The sequence below is a fragment of the Cornus florida genome, unplaced genomic scaffold (assembly GCF_030987335.1).
Source record: "Cornus florida cultivar Cherokee Brave unplaced genomic scaffold, ASM3098733v1 CherokeeBrave_3.0.0_Hap2_Chr07, whole genome shotgun sequence".
In the NCBI taxonomy this organism is placed as follows: Eukaryota; Viridiplantae; Streptophyta; class Magnoliopsida; order Cornales; family Cornaceae; genus Cornus; species Cornus florida.
In genome coordinates, this window is record NW_026775577.1 from 10,242,080 (window position 1) to 10,257,992 (window position 15,913).

The 15,913-nt window shown below is 36.4% G+C and overlaps 1 pseudogene; it reads right to left on the reverse strand.

The window, feature by feature from the left end:
- Positions 1 to 1,900: 1,900 nt before the first annotated feature.
- On the reverse strand, positions 1,901 to 12,364 carry LOC132316226 (uncharacterized; annotated as a pseudogene).
- Between the last annotated feature and the right edge of the window lie 3,549 nt (positions 12,365 to 15,913).

Below are 15,913 nucleotides of genomic sequence, written 5' to 3' on the forward strand. Positions count from 1 at the left end.
GGCAAATTAGACCTTTCACACGTTTTTAGGCTATGTTTGGCTATCAAATTTAACAAGGGGATGTCATTGTCCAAAAATTGAATAAGTTTCATCTGGGTATCCTTTTGGCAAACCTCAGGGGGTGTTAGTGTACTATACCCTATATATAAATATGAGATTTTCTCATAATAGTTGTTTTTTATTAAGTACATTTCTACATGAAATTAGTAATTTTCCAATTTCATAATACCACAAAATTTCACTCACACGCCCTCCCCACCCAACCCACCGCCGCCCACCCTCTCTCATTCTCGGTGAGGATTGACAAATGATGGTTTAGAGTGAGAGAAAGTAATATAACAGTACTGGGATGGCAAGAAATTAGGGATGAATGAATTTAGAGAGAGAGAGAGAGAGGGGTAGATGAGAAGGAAGTACTTATGTAACAGCGGATGCATGGGATGGTCAAAGTATGGGGCTTTGAGGGTTTTGGGTCTCTTTAAGCAAGTGGAGGGGTGTTTGAAGAGAATGAACAGAGACCAAATCCAAAATTTTCAGAAAGGGTACAAATGTGGGGCATTTTGATTTTCATAGTTGAATAGACCTAATATATATATAGGTACTGTGGAATTCAAATGTGGGGTGCAATGAAGGACAGATTCATAGGGTAGAAGGAGCAGGTAACTAGAGCAATGGGTCCATTGGGTTGCAGAACACTCTACATCAACCTCAAAAGTCAAAGCAATAATTGTAGCAATTAAGGAGTTTCAATGCTGCATGCGGGACTATGGGATATGGGAAGGAATCTTCTGTGAATTTGTGAGTATGTAATTCTTATTGTCTTCTGTAATTGTTTAGAAATGATTTGTAATATGTTAGTTGTAGTCAAGCATTCAACTTTAGAGAGATTAATGGAACAAAAAAATGGAGGAGGTGCTGGCAGCAGCAGGCATATGACAATAGGAGTAAGGCTAGACCAGTGTATGAGTCTCTAGTCATTGCGGAATCTGAGGAGAATTAGATGCATGCAGTCTTACTTCCGTATGAAGAGACTGCTTTTGATTTTGAACCCATCACATATGCCAGATATGACAATAGGAGTATGACTACTCAGCCATGTGAAAAAGGGGAAAGGCAAATATATAAGGAGATTTGGGTATAGTTATAATTTTTTGAATCACAAAAGATTACTAACCATCTTCCAAGGAGAAAGGCAAATCTGTCATAAAGTAAAATATTTCTGAATATTTTGGCTTTTAGATCTGCATTACTGTTGCCATGCATTCAAGGCACTTAGTGCTCTGCCCAAAATGACCAAAATGTAAAATTAAAATTAAAGCAGTCAATGTTCTTCATTCAATAAGATCTGCACTACTGTTGGAACTTTTGCTTAAGATCAATATGACCAAAATATAAAATTAAAGCAGTCACTGTTCTTCATTCAATAAGATGGCAAATAATTGAAGAGACAATTGCCACATTCCACTGCTGATCAGAATGAGCTTCTCAAAAGTTGATAGGCTTCTTAGACAAGTCAAAACCTATCCAAAAGTTTTTAGAAAGGCCATTATTCAGTCTGACTTTACATTTGGCATTAGTATTGTATAAAGTGGCTGAGCTATTTCTATTGCCAATGACCCCTAAATCGCAAAATTAAAAAGTGAATAGGCCTGACTAAATGAGCAATGCCACCAAGACATACAAGGCTTCTGTGAAAGATGTCTTTGATAGACCAATTCTCTGTGCAAAAAAAAGCACTATATATTATTTGGATTTTCTTTTCCTTATAGATTAATCATATCATTAGGGATTTTTAATAATGTCAAATAGTTATTAATTGCTCTTCATTTGTGGTTCATTTAAGAGGTTGTTTCTGATGTTTTGTTGAGGGAACATGTAGATAGACTAATACAAGGAGATGTGAGGCAAAATGGGTAGAATGGCATTATGTCTTTTAGTGTCCAAGAACCTAACACTTTCATTCAAGCTGAGAACACTTGAGAATCTTCTTCTTAGGTGCAAAGAAAAGATGAAACATATTTACTTATCAAAAAAAAAAAAAAAGATGAAACATATTAGTCTAAATTACTATAGTAGTCATCAGCTATTGTTTTTTCTAGAATACAAGCAGTCAAGTTTAGTACTACTGTTTACAAAAGAATTCATCTCATAGTGATGGCAGAGGTGTAAAACTGTCCAGGAGAAGACTAGGAGAGGATATGGTGGAAGCACCTGCCAATGTTCTGATAGGGGACGAAGGAAAAGGCGTTGGTGGAACCGGAAGAGCTTCATGACTCCCTTCTAACATGTCCACTACCTTATTCATTGAAGGCCGACTTTGAGGGTCGGTCTGTGTGCACCACAAACCTACTAAAATCATCTTTCTTGCCACTTCTTCCCCTGCTTTGTTCATGGTCCATTGTAATTTTAGATCCTCTTCTAGCCCAAGACGTTTATGGATCCAGTGTGGAAAGTATGTTTCGCTGCTGCGTTCAAATCTTGCATCGATGTTTTTTCTTCCCCCAACCATTTCTAGAATCACCATTCCATAGCTATAAACATCAGATTTGTGTGAGACTACCCCAAAGTTCCTTGAGAACACCTCTGGTGCAATGTATCCTACGGTTCCTCTTGCACCCAACGTTGACATTGTGCTCTCCTTTCTAGGGTATAATTTAGCTAGGCCAAAATCAGAGATCTTTGGACAAAAATCCTGATCAAGGAGGATGTTTTGAGGTTTAATATCAAGGTGGAGTATCCGTGTATTGCAGCCACAATGCAAGTACTCTAGGCCATGAGCTATACCAATTGCAATTTGGTAAATCATTTCCCATCCCAGTGGAAGAATTTTCCTTGATTGGTCCTCATCATATATGTATTTTTCAAGCGATCCATTGGGCATGAACTCATAAATGAGGGCTCTTTTGGATCCAGCGAAGCAAAAACCGAGGAGCGTCACAATATTTACATGGGAAGTTCTACTGATGCTGGCAACCTCATTGACAAACTCTTCTCCGTTACCCTTGGAGTCACTCAAAACCTTTACTGCCACAAGACGGCCATCACGTAGCTTTCCTTTGTACACACTGCCATAGCCTCCTTGACCTAATTTGTACTTGAAGGATTCAGTGATCTTCTTTATGTCGGAGTAACTATATCTTTTTGGAGCTAAGGATCCGCATTTCTCTAGAACATCCTCTACATTTTGATAATTGCTTTTTTTCTTCTTCTTCAAGGAAGCTTTCAATATATTCCATATGGTTTTCCTTCCTAACAAACAAATAACAACACCTACAACCACTAAACTGCATGCTCCAAAAATCGATGTGCCTGTGAGCAAAAAAGTTGATACAAGAGACATGCATCTTTTTAAGTTAAGAGTGTGTATATTTATAGAAAATTAATACTTTGTTGTGTATTATAAGTAAGTCGTAAACTTGATTCAACATACTTATATAAATCTTTCCTCTAGTTAATACATTTTACAATACAAAAAAGTGGAAATTAAGGCATGTAGTTGATAAATATATACCTATTACAATCCGAGTCCCTATGTCTGGCTTGCCCTCTGCAACATAAGCATGGTAGCAAAGAAAGGATTAGATTATGCCAGCTATTGCATTCTCATTAACTTATAAAACCTGGCATGTTCAAACAAAGAGGTACAATAATGCCAATTTTCTGAAGAAATACTACTTGTATGACAATAGATAAACTGATGAAGTGCTTAAAATAGTTGCAAATGATTGTGGGAGAGAAGAAATCTAAATTGGATTTGATTTTTTGTGGGGAGGATGTCAAGCAAGGGCTAGGCAACCTATGGGATATGGCATTGGTTCTTAATAAAAAGGAAACCGGATGGTTTCAGTACCTACGTGAGACTCTTATTGGGCAGGTGCAAACTCTGTTTTGCATTGTATTGTAAACAGAGTTGTTTGTGCATATTGTAGAAGTTTGAGTACATGTTTGCACTGTATGTAACTAGGTCGGTTGTACTATTGATATTGTTATCTACAACCTACATAAGCTAACTTGGCTGGACAGAGTAAGCTCTGACTCGACAAGGTTGAAGGAGAGTCTAATATGGTTACTGTATAAAAATTCAATGGAAGCAAGGGAATACATACCTCCATTAGTTGTGTTTGTTGGGGCTGCACATCTCATTAGATAGGGCTGATCGGGGCAAAAGCATATTGGATGGAAATAGCTACTGTTATATCCACACCTCCCACCAGTCCCAGTGCATTCAGAACATGCTGTGGAATCTATAATCCACTGCACTTCAAATCCATCATTCAGAACTTGATTCAGAGATGATGTATTATCTTTGAGGGCCTTAGGTGCAGTCGGAAGCACCGGAACTGTGACGCTGACGCTGCAATTTGCAAGGTGATTTCCCTTATCAGTTGGAATGGAACCAATTGTGAAATATCCGTTCTCTGTCCAGGTACTATTCATTTGACAGCTAAACTTATTGGGGGGCAAAGCTGGACTGAAAGATGAGCAACCATAGAACATGGTAAGGTTCCCGAAATTCGGAACAAAACTGAAAAGATAGCTGATGGTGGTGTTTTTGAATCTTGAAGGACAGGTGCTGTTGTATGATTCTAATCTGGTAAGCCTCAGAATTTGATTTTTGTGGTCGATTTTCAGTACCCGAAATCTTTCTGAAAAAATTTGTATTACAGGAAATCCGTCATGGCAATCGAGCTTGAATTCTGGAAGGCCACAGTAGAAAGGTTGGGGATCTCCCCAGAATGGGTAGCTAATGTTTTGCATGTTGCCGCACTCGAATTGGCGACCGCACTTGATGTACCGCTCATCTGTGGCTGACAAAGATGCTGGAAAAAATAAGAGCATGGAAGTGAAGCCAAGATGTAGAAGAAGAAGAAGAAGATGGAATGGTGGTGAGAGTTGGTGAAACATTTGGCTGTGGGTTCTACATTGGAGGGTGGCTTCTAAATGAAGAGGAGTGGTGGATAATGGGCGTAGACTGATATTTACTTGGTTGGTTGAGTTTTAACACTTCTCAATTTTATTTTTATTTTTTGTTTTCTTTGAAAGTAAGTTCTTGATCTCTTATTACATAATCCTGAAGTAGCAGTCAACACGAAACCGCTATTTTTGTCTTCTGCTTGGAACTAGGAGTAGTACATATTTATCATGCATGACCATTGCATAGCCATATTTATACCTGGTTTTCTATCTTAAATATGTACAGTTTGACTGATGAATTTGGTTCTGTAAATTTGGGACCTAGTTATTCTGTTGTGACTTTTTCAAGGTTATGATTTTCAAAATTTGAAATTCTTTGTATGCAGAAGTATGGCTGTCTACGTTAACTAATTTTTAACTAAATTTTTTTTGGCACCCCGTGAGGTTTGGGATAAAATACACATATGAAAATTTGCTTATTTTTGAACAACCACACCCCCTTGTAAAATTTGTCATCCAAACAGAATCTTAAACACGTGTAAAGTCTATTTTACCCTTCACTATTTTATTAATTTTAATTATAAAATATCAAAATACTTAAATGACCAAACAGAGCTTCTCTCTCAATGTGTATCTATATATGTGTGTCTTGGGTTGCCGCGTAAGACCTGCTAGGTGGAACTTGAATTCCCATCTATATGTGTGTTTCTTGGGTCGCCGCGTGAGACCTGTTTCTTCCTTTGACTATATATATATATTTACAGAGGAAAAAAAACCAGAAATGGCTTGGTTATAAGCTTGTGAGTTGACTCTGTTAGGCTTGGTTTGGGTAAGGATTTGAGAGGGGAAAGAGAAGAAAGTGAACAGAGATAAAAATAAATAAATAAATAAAAAATAAGGGTATTGTTGATGATGATGTTGCAGTGGGACTCATTTGTGGTGGTTATGATATGTGCGCGCGCGCGATTTGTGGTGGTGATGATATATGTGTGGGCATGAGTATATACAGACAATATATATATATATATATATATGTAATAGTTATTTGGGTTAGTAAGAGGGGGAAAGAGAAGGAGAGGGAAAGGATTTTGAGTTTATTAGATGGGTTTTACTTAATAATTTATTTAATTTAAAAGTATTTAAGTCAATTTTATTTATTAATTTTATATTAAAAGTTAATAAAGTCAATTCATCAAAGTACTTTATCCATTTTACATTAATTTGTAATAGACTTTCTTGAATAAAAAAATGCCACGATGATTATTATTTTGACATGGAAAAATTAAGTCAGCTATATATATACATGTATAGTAATTTGGTAGGTTGAAAACCACTGTTTTGGATTCATTTGCTGAGTCATCTCATTTTGTTTATTCATATTTATAGGCAGATAGATGCACTGGCATGAAAATTTTCTTTTATTTATTATTTTGTTTTCTCTAAGTGCACTCACTTTCAAGTTTCGGAAGGTCAAGTCAAGATTTATGAGCCATCAATTTTCCAACTGGCAAATTGTTGGTTGGGTTGACATGTTGACTAGCTTAAAATGGACTGCTTCATTGGAGAGGTCACATAGAATTTTATTGAACTACTATCATTTTTTTTTGGTCATTTGAAGTAGTTGCAAAGTCGTCATTAAAAGCTTCGGAATAAGTCAACAGCCAACTTTCGAAATATTACTTTGAAAATCTTGCAAAATAATTACTAAAATATTAATTAGCAGAGTAAAACCAATTTTTTAAAGTTTAAAAAAAAAAAAAAAATGTAGGTCATCTAAAAAATCATTCCAATAATGTTGAATTTAGTCACTAAGTAAACTTAAGAAATATAGTGAAGTCTACTTTAATTTTTTTTTGATCTCCCAAGCAAAGGAGGTGGGAAGACTCGAACACGGGCCACTTGAGAGCTAGTGCCAACACCCTACCAACTCATCCAACCCCCAAAGTCCACTTTTTTTGGTAGGTAAATTCCCATGTTTTCCTTATTGGCTCAATGCAATATATATATATAAACACTTTTCAAAGTTCGAATGAGAGAAACCAATCAAATTCAAAAGTTCAGACTAGAAATGTCTTGTTCACAAATCATTAGGTTTGCGTTAACAAAAATATGGCATAAGAAGAAGCAATATAAAAGCGTGTAAATTATAAAAACGAGTCAAAGTGGTCTGCACATGTACAAAAACCGATTTTCATATTTTTTTTTTAACAATTTTTAGATTTTCATTTTTTTTTTAAAACAATTTTTACTGTCCAATAATCAATTTGGTCCCAAGATAAGGAATAAAATGTTAGACCAAAAATTGCAATCAACATAAGTTAGAACAACGCTGCAACAATTTGACCTAGAATATAGCCTCGTCCTTTCCTCGGACCAGCAAGGGATAGTACAGAAATATTCACACGTTATTTATCAATTTCGTTATTTACCAATTTTGTCTTTCGGCCTGATTGTAGGGCCGTAGACTCCAACTCACCCTCCTTGCCTTCATGACGAGAGAACTCTCTTGAGGTATTATTCTATTAAATTTACACAGCAGAATTTGATTATCTCAAAGACTTGTCCAATTTATTTTGTATAGGTACATGAATCTGCTTTTTTGTTAGTCCATTCTTCCAATTGGAATTAATGTTGACACCGACTTGCTCCTGTCGACTGTCCATGTATTCTTTGGCCCTAAGGACCATGCTGCTCTTCAAACCTTCATTAAATTGGTGCAAAAATCAATATTGTTCAACCAAATCATTCACTAATTTTCTATATGTTGCAAAATTGGTGGTTCTTTTGATAAATTCTTGATGTAAGCATCCACTTACACCTCATTGATTCATGACAATGACATAAAAAACACTAATTTGGAAGATAATGCTGGGAAGCTTTGTCTACCATATATGGAGGGAACGTAACCCCAGAATCTTCCGTAATTTGAGTGGTGCTCCATCACAGACACTCAATGCAATTGTCAATTCGGTGAGATACAAATTATTCTCCATCAAAAAGTGTTCATGCCCATATGCTCAAGAAATTGCAACGATAGGAACCTGCCCGGTTCCTTCTACGAACGAGCCCACTTGAACCTCTTCTACTCATTTCCACAATCCTCATCCACTCCCCAACCGCAACCACAACCAGCACTACAACTGCCATAGCCAATTCCCAAACCTTTTAGACACTTTAGAACTAGTTGATGAATTCCAGCCCACGCATATGGACTGGGTTTTAGATTTTGAGACTCTGATTTCCACATTGGTTTGGAGAAAAAAAACATTCCAAAATGGCCAACTACTTGACAATCTGAATGTGTTTTATAGCTTTGGGCTTATTGCTCTGTTTTTTTTTTTCGCTTGGGCTTATGGCCCAATGTTTTTCTCTTAGGGAATGCCCCCACGTACATTTGTAATGTTTTCTCCTTCAATTCATACTTATTACCCCTCCCCCGCCCCCCCAAAAAAAAAAAGAAAAACAGAAAAATGCCGTAATGTGAGTAGAATTTTGTGTGGAATTAATTAAAATGTCTGTAATTTTGTAGTTGGTAGTTAGGACTGTATTAACTACAAAACAGATCAGTTTAAAGGTGTTTTCAAATGAGTTATAACTTAATAAGTGAATCCAGATCAGTCTAAAGAATTCATTTGAAAACACCTTTAGATTGATCTGTTTTGTAGTTAATACAGTCCTAGCTACCAACTACAAAATTACAGACATTTTAACAATTTTGAATTGGATTTTGGATTCCATGCATTGTATGAGGCTCATTCGTTATTTATTTATTTGTAGTAAATACTTATAAAATTTTAAAATCATTCCCACATAAATTATAAAAAAAATTCACTATTGCCCCCACAACATAGGCCGCCCCCTACCTAATTTTCTTAGTCCGCCCCTAGTTCAAATAGATCTGTTCTGATTTTCAAAAGAGCGATATATCGTCTACAAAAAAAAAAAAAAAAATAAATAAATAAATAAAGAAACATAAAATTGCATAGATGTACTTCAAGAAGAGCTAGCCAATGTCACATTCCAACAAGGACCATTAATTTTACAACTTGAGTCTCTCTCAGTCTGATATTTGATAACCCTTTTAGACAAGCCAATGCCTAGCTGAAGGTAGTGACTCCATTGAACCGATTAAACGAAGCATTTCCTCGACAGAGCTTCTGTACAGAAGGAGGTATTTCACTCAGTGAAGACCTGAACTTCAAAGAATTAATACAGTTCTTTCAACTGGTTTCTGTACTCTGTTGAAAGAAAATGAAGAGAGAACGCTGAAGGAAATTCAGAGAACTGTTATTATCTATTCGATTAATAGAATTGTTGTAGTAAGCCAGACAATAATTCAAGACAAAAGAGGAAAAATAAAATCATGGAGAATCAGTATCAAGACAAAAGAACATCAAAAGGAAAAAATACAACCAAAGAGCTCATTGGCATTATTCTGCCATTCAATTTTAAAACTATGGTTTTTAGTCTGTACTCGAACTTTGTGCTAATGCAGAAGAACCTTGTTCCAACCTAGGAGGAGGAGGAGCTAAGACGGGTTTAGGTGGAATTTGCAAGGATTGAAGGCTTCCTTCCAACATTTCTACTACAGTAGTCATTGATGGCCGATCTGCTGGTAGAGTCTGAATGCACCACAAACTCACTATGGTCATTTTTCTTGCCATTTCCTTTTCCTCTTCCGTTGTAGCACCGTTGAGTCTTAGATCCTCACCATGTTCCAATTGCTCATAAATGTAGTCGGGAAAATATTTTTCACTTGAATGGGACGTTCCAGTTTCAATATCGTTTCTTCTACCAACCATTTCAAGAACCATCATTCCGTAGCTATAGACATCAGATTTATGAGAGACCCCACCAAAATTCCTCGAAAATACTTCTGGAGCAATGTAACCAACAGTTCCTCTCGCACCCACCATGGACATAATACTCACTTTCCTCTTACCTAATTTAGCAAGGCCGAAATCAGCGATTTTGGGGTTGAAGTCATCATCCAAAAGAATGTTCTGAGGTTTTATATCGAAATGAACAATTCTTGCATTGCAACCTCGGTGTAAATACTCTAACCCTCAAGCAACACCAACTGCAATTTGGTACCGTGTTTTGCAATCTAGATGACAATCTGAATTCGGAGATCTATTATTATAGATGAACTTGTCCAAAGATCCATTGCTCATGAGTTCATAAACTAGAGCTCTTTTGTTCCTTTGATAACAAAAACCTAAAAATGTGACTACATTGACATGGGAAGTTCTACTGATTGTACAACTTCGTTGATAAATTCCTCTCCGTTACCCTTGGTCTCGCTCAAGACCTTCACTGCCACAAGCTGACCATCTAAAAGCTTTCCTTTGTACACGACACCGTATCCTCCTTGACCTAGTTTGTCTCGGAATGAGTTGGTCATTCTTTTAATATCTGAATAATTATACCGTTTTGGAACTTGTGATCCATAATTCCTAAAAAATTCTTCGACACTTTGATCATTCATGGTTTTCTTCCTCCATAAGTTTTTTCTTATAATGTAGTAGAATATCAAAATAGAGATTAATATAAGTCCAGCCACAATTGCTACGATGCCGCCTGTATGAAATGAGTGGAGAAAGGTCATATATTCAAATTTATGCTAGACATTCACCATATCTTAAATGGGTTTGTGGATGAGTAAATGGACTTAGAACTTACGCTGAAATATAGATTGCTTTAAACAATTTTTGGCGCCAAATAAAGGGGAATTAGCTAGATTAGTTTATATAACTAAAAGTATATGCAATATGTAAAAAGATTGTCTTCCCAGAAATGTTGAGCAAAATGTAAGGAGCAAAGAGACATTAATTTTCTATTATTATGTTACCTACTATAATCTTCAGCCGACTTCTAGTCGATCCTGTAACATAAGAGAAAAATTAGTTGGATGAGTACTAACAAATGAAGATGATGCTGCTCACAACCATAACATAGAAGTACTTTGTGTGGATAGTTAATTTTGTATTTACAATTGAATAATAAAATTATAGTTAAAACTAAATATATAAGTACTTTGTATGCAAGGAGCACAGACTATTTTTCTGTTATTTTCTATATATATATATTACCTGTTACTGTGTTTGGCTGGTTTCCAGTTGATCCTGTAATGTAACACGAGAAAAATTAGTTGGATGATTAGAATCATAGTTCAGAACTCCAAAAATTAGTTAATTTTGTTGTATTTACATTTCAATGTTACAAAATTATACTTTATACTAAATATGGTAAATTGCAGAAAACCCCTTCAACTATTATAATTTCGTAGATAATCCCCTAAACTTTCGTTTTAACACAAAATCCCTTTTAACAATTCTAAGCTAGAGTAATACTAAGATAGGCGATCAAAACCCTTAGGCCTTTGTTAATTACCGGACACACTAGTTTAAATGGTATAAACTCTCCTTCCCAAATGGAGAGGTTGAGTGAGTGTTCAAGCCTCGGAGCACGTACCGTTAATGTTGCAGTGGAATGCACGGGGCTGATCAGGGCAAAAGCAAGTAAACATAGTGGAATTGGAATCAAACCCACATCGTCCACCTGATTTCACACATTGGTCACAGTATGTATCATTTGCTGTCCGGTACCGCAAACTGAAGCCACCATCAAGAGCTTCTCCTATGCTTAAAGAATAATTGCTTTTTAAAGCCTCAACAGCTGATCTAAAAACCGCAACAGTGACGCTGCCTTTGCAATCTCTCAGGAAAATGTTGGTGCTTGCCCTTAAATCCGGGGACACGTAATAAGCGTCGTTGCTGGTGCAATGAAACTGAATGGGCGGCTGGGATTGGCCAATCTTGGATACCACCGTCACGACGCAACCATAGAACAAAGTCATGTTCTGTGTATCCAAAGTGTAACCGAAGAGTTTGCTGGGAGTTAAAGTGGTGTTGTATGTGGGACAAGTATTGTGCAGCAGGTCCTCTCTAGCCACGGTGAGAGTCCGTGTCGTGCTCTTGATTTGGAGAACTCGGTATGTGACGGACTCAATTATGAGCTGGGGTACTGAGGCATCGCTTCTGCTGCCGCTGTTTTGGCAATTAAGCTCGAATTCGGGATGACCGCAGTATTGTGGCCGATTAGCTCCCCAGAAAGGATAGCCTATGTTGGATATGTATCCACACTGAAAAAACTGACCACATCTTACATATCTCTCGTCCTCGGCACACCGACATCTTGGTACATGGAATAACATTAAGATCAAGATCATCAACAACAGACAGGAGGTTGAGTAGAAGTCGGTATGCATTTTTCATGGAGGAGAAGATGGAGAATGGAGACTAAAGAGTTTCACTTTCCTTTGGTAATTTGGCATATGACTTTGGTCTAATTTCCAAAGCAGGAAAACCAATTCACACAGCTTCAAAGATTTCCGTCTCTATGTCAGTTAGTGTTCTGTCTCATCTAATCAGTGATGCACGGGAATTCAGTTCTAAATTCAGTATGGATATAATAATGAGCAAGACTTGCATAATAGAAAAAGGAGTTGTGGTTAAAAAAACAAAAAAAAAACACTTAGTTTCTTATTAACAGGGATCTACAACATACCCAATGTGGATCAGTAATAAATTGACATGTGATCTTTAATTACCAAATTAAAGATTGTGGGTATATATTTATTTAGATAGTGATTTGATTATCATCTATGATTTGATAATTAAAATAGGACTTGACAATTTATTATTAGTCTACATTAACAGTGACTATGTTGCGGAGAATCTAAGTATTGTCAAAAAAAGAAGAAGAGGAAAATACTTATATCCTCACTAATAAACATTTACAATATATTCACTACTTATCAAAGGACTAAGTGGTCCAACGATATCACCCCTTCTTTTTCAAAGGGGAGGTTGGGAGTTCGAGTCTCGGTGGAAGTAGGGTGTGTGCGTTAATTGCTTTAATTTTCAAAAAAAAAAAATGTATACTCACTATTGACTAATAATTAATTGACATGTAATCTTTAATTATTAAATCATCTTCTAATGTCCATCAATAATAAATTAACATGTAAGATGTTAATAAAATCACTGTCCGTAACATATTCATCACTAATATGAACCAACAATTTGTGTTGCATTAAATGGAGTAAAAAATACATGTAATCTTTAATTATTAAATCATTCTCTAATGTCCATCAATAATAAATTAACATGTAAGATGTTAATAAAATCACTGTCTGTAACATATTCATCACTAATATGAACCAACAATTTGTGTCGCATTAAATGGAGTAAGAAATAAAGAGTTCGGTGTATAGCAACCAAAATCGCTTAGAGACACACACATCACCTAAACCGATATGACCCACATTCACCGCAATACTGGTCCACACATTTTCTATCCTTTCAACTAGGACACCATTATTACGTCCAACCACCGACTTGACGCATTAATTTTCCTTTCAACTTGACACAAAAGATACCCCACAAGAGATGATTCCCATGTGAAATTGAGCAATGCTTTTAGAAGATGTAAATTTTGATTCTCAATAGAGGCATCAAATCTTTGGAAATCTTTCTTCAGCAGCCTAATTTGACCCACCTCCACCTTTTTCAACAGGTTTTTTTTTTTTTTTTTTTTTTTTAAGTATTTGCTTTGATGAATAAAGTTCATGGAAATTTACCATCAACTTCTTAACACGTCTATTCTCCTCTAAAGTAAAGTGCATAGGAACGAAATCGGTTGGATTAATTGCTGTGATTGTTCATTGTTCACATGGCACTGACAAGAAGGGAAAGTCAAGAAATTGGGTATGCATGTATTAATGTAACAGTAAGTTGAAGTTGAGTAGGCTGTAAACTAGGGCTGTAAATTGGGCTGACCTAACTCAATCTCAATCCGAATCGGGTTGGGTTGGGCCTGTTCGAATTGTACTTAACATGGATTGTGGTCATAACCCGGATCGAATATTTTCGAGCGGGTTGGATCGGGTTGACGGGTTGAGTTTTTATTTTTTTTGGAAATTTATATATATTATATATTATATTATATATATATATGTATATTATATATATTTGATTATATTATTATTAAAAATATATATATTTTTAAGGCAAATCATTTCAACCTCCCCAATAGCCTCCATCTCTATTCTCGTTCTCAACTCTGAAATTGCCCTCCCCCCTCTCTCTCTCTCTCTCTATGCAATTGCAAACTACAAAATCAACAAGAATCAGAAGTTCAAAATCCATATATTTCAGTTTATTTATTTGTTTGCAAAAATCAAAAGTTGAAAACCTATTACCTATATCAAAACCCCATATTGGCATATCATTTCAGATTGTTCAAAAAATCAAAACCCATATCTTTCAGTTTCCATCGCCCGTTGTTCCAGTTCGGGTTTGCCATTTGCAAGCTTCAGCCGCTGTCTCTCAACTCTCAACTCTCAAGCTTGCCTCCCTCTTTCTCTCTCTGCAACTACTAACTTGTATGTACGGGTTTTGTTTTAATTTTTGGAAGTGACAGTAATGGCGGCAAAGGCGGAGGGACCGCGGCGGTAGTAGGTCAATGACTGAGGGTGAGGGCCAGGGCCGGCGACGGCAACGGTGGGTCAACGGTAGAGAGAGAAAGAGAAAGAAGAGATAGGAGAGAGAAAGGATAAAAATAAATAAATAAATAAATAAATAAATAAATATTTTGGGTTTTAGGTTGAGTTCGGGTTGAGCCCGAGCCCAATCCGAATATGTCTGGGTTTTGACAAAACCCAACCCGAATATGAACCCGATTTGTGAATTTTAAGTCCCAATTTTAAAATTTTTGGGTTGGGGTTGGGCTGAGCTAGGCTAACCCGCCCAAGTTGCAGCCCTAGAACAAAGTCATGTTTTGTGTATCCGAAGCATAACCGAAGAGTTTGCTGGGAGTTAAAGTGGTGTTATATGTGGGACAAGTATTGTGCCACAGAGGTCCTCTCTAGCCACGGAGAGACTCCGTGTTGTGTTCTTGATTTGGAGAACTCGGTATGTGACGGACTCAATTATGAGCTGTGGTATTGAGGCATTGCTTCTACTGCTGCTGTTTTGGCAATTAAGCTCGAATTCGGGATGACCGCAGTATTGTGGCCGATTAGCTCCCTAGAAAGGATAGCCTATGTTGGATATGTATACACACTGAAAAAACTGACCACATGTTACATATCTCTCGTCCTCGGCGCACCGACATCTTGGTACATGGAATAACATTAAGATCAAGATCATCAACAACAGACAGGAGGTTGAGTAGAAGTCGGTATGCATTTCTTAGGGAGGAGAAGATGGAGAATGGAGACTAGAGACTTTCACTTTCTTTGGGTAATTTGGCAAAATGCTAGTATGACTTTGGTCTAATTTCCAAAGCAAGAAAACCAAGTCACAGCTGAAAATTCAACAGAACCATATTCCTTTGGAGTGATAGAAAAAAAGGGGGGGGGGGGGGGGGGGACAATTCTTATGAATTCATTCGCGTGTATCTACAACATATATAAGCAGTCAATAATAAATTGACTTGTAATTTTTAATTACCAAATCAAAGATGGTGGGTAAATATCCACTTAGAAAGTGATTTGATTATCATCTAAGATTTGGTAATTAAAATAGAACGTGTCAATTTATTATTAGTCCACATTGTAGAAAAAAGAAAATACTTAGGTCCTCACTAATGAGCATTTACAATATACTCACCTGTGGACCAATAATACATTGAAACATAGTCACCCCTGATGTAGACTAATAATAAATTGACATGTGATCTTTAATTATCAAATCAAAGATGGTAATCAAATCACTATCTATAACATACTCACTATTGATGTGGACCAATAACAAATCTACAACAAATCTACTATCTATTGCGTAATTTGCGTGCATTAAATGGAGTAAGAATTTAAGAGTTGGTTGTATAGCAACCTCACTCAAAAATTTAAATTATTAAAGGCCCTGTTTGGAGGAGCTTCTTGATTCTAAAATTCCTTCCACTAAATAGGCTTTGTAGAATGCATTTTGAT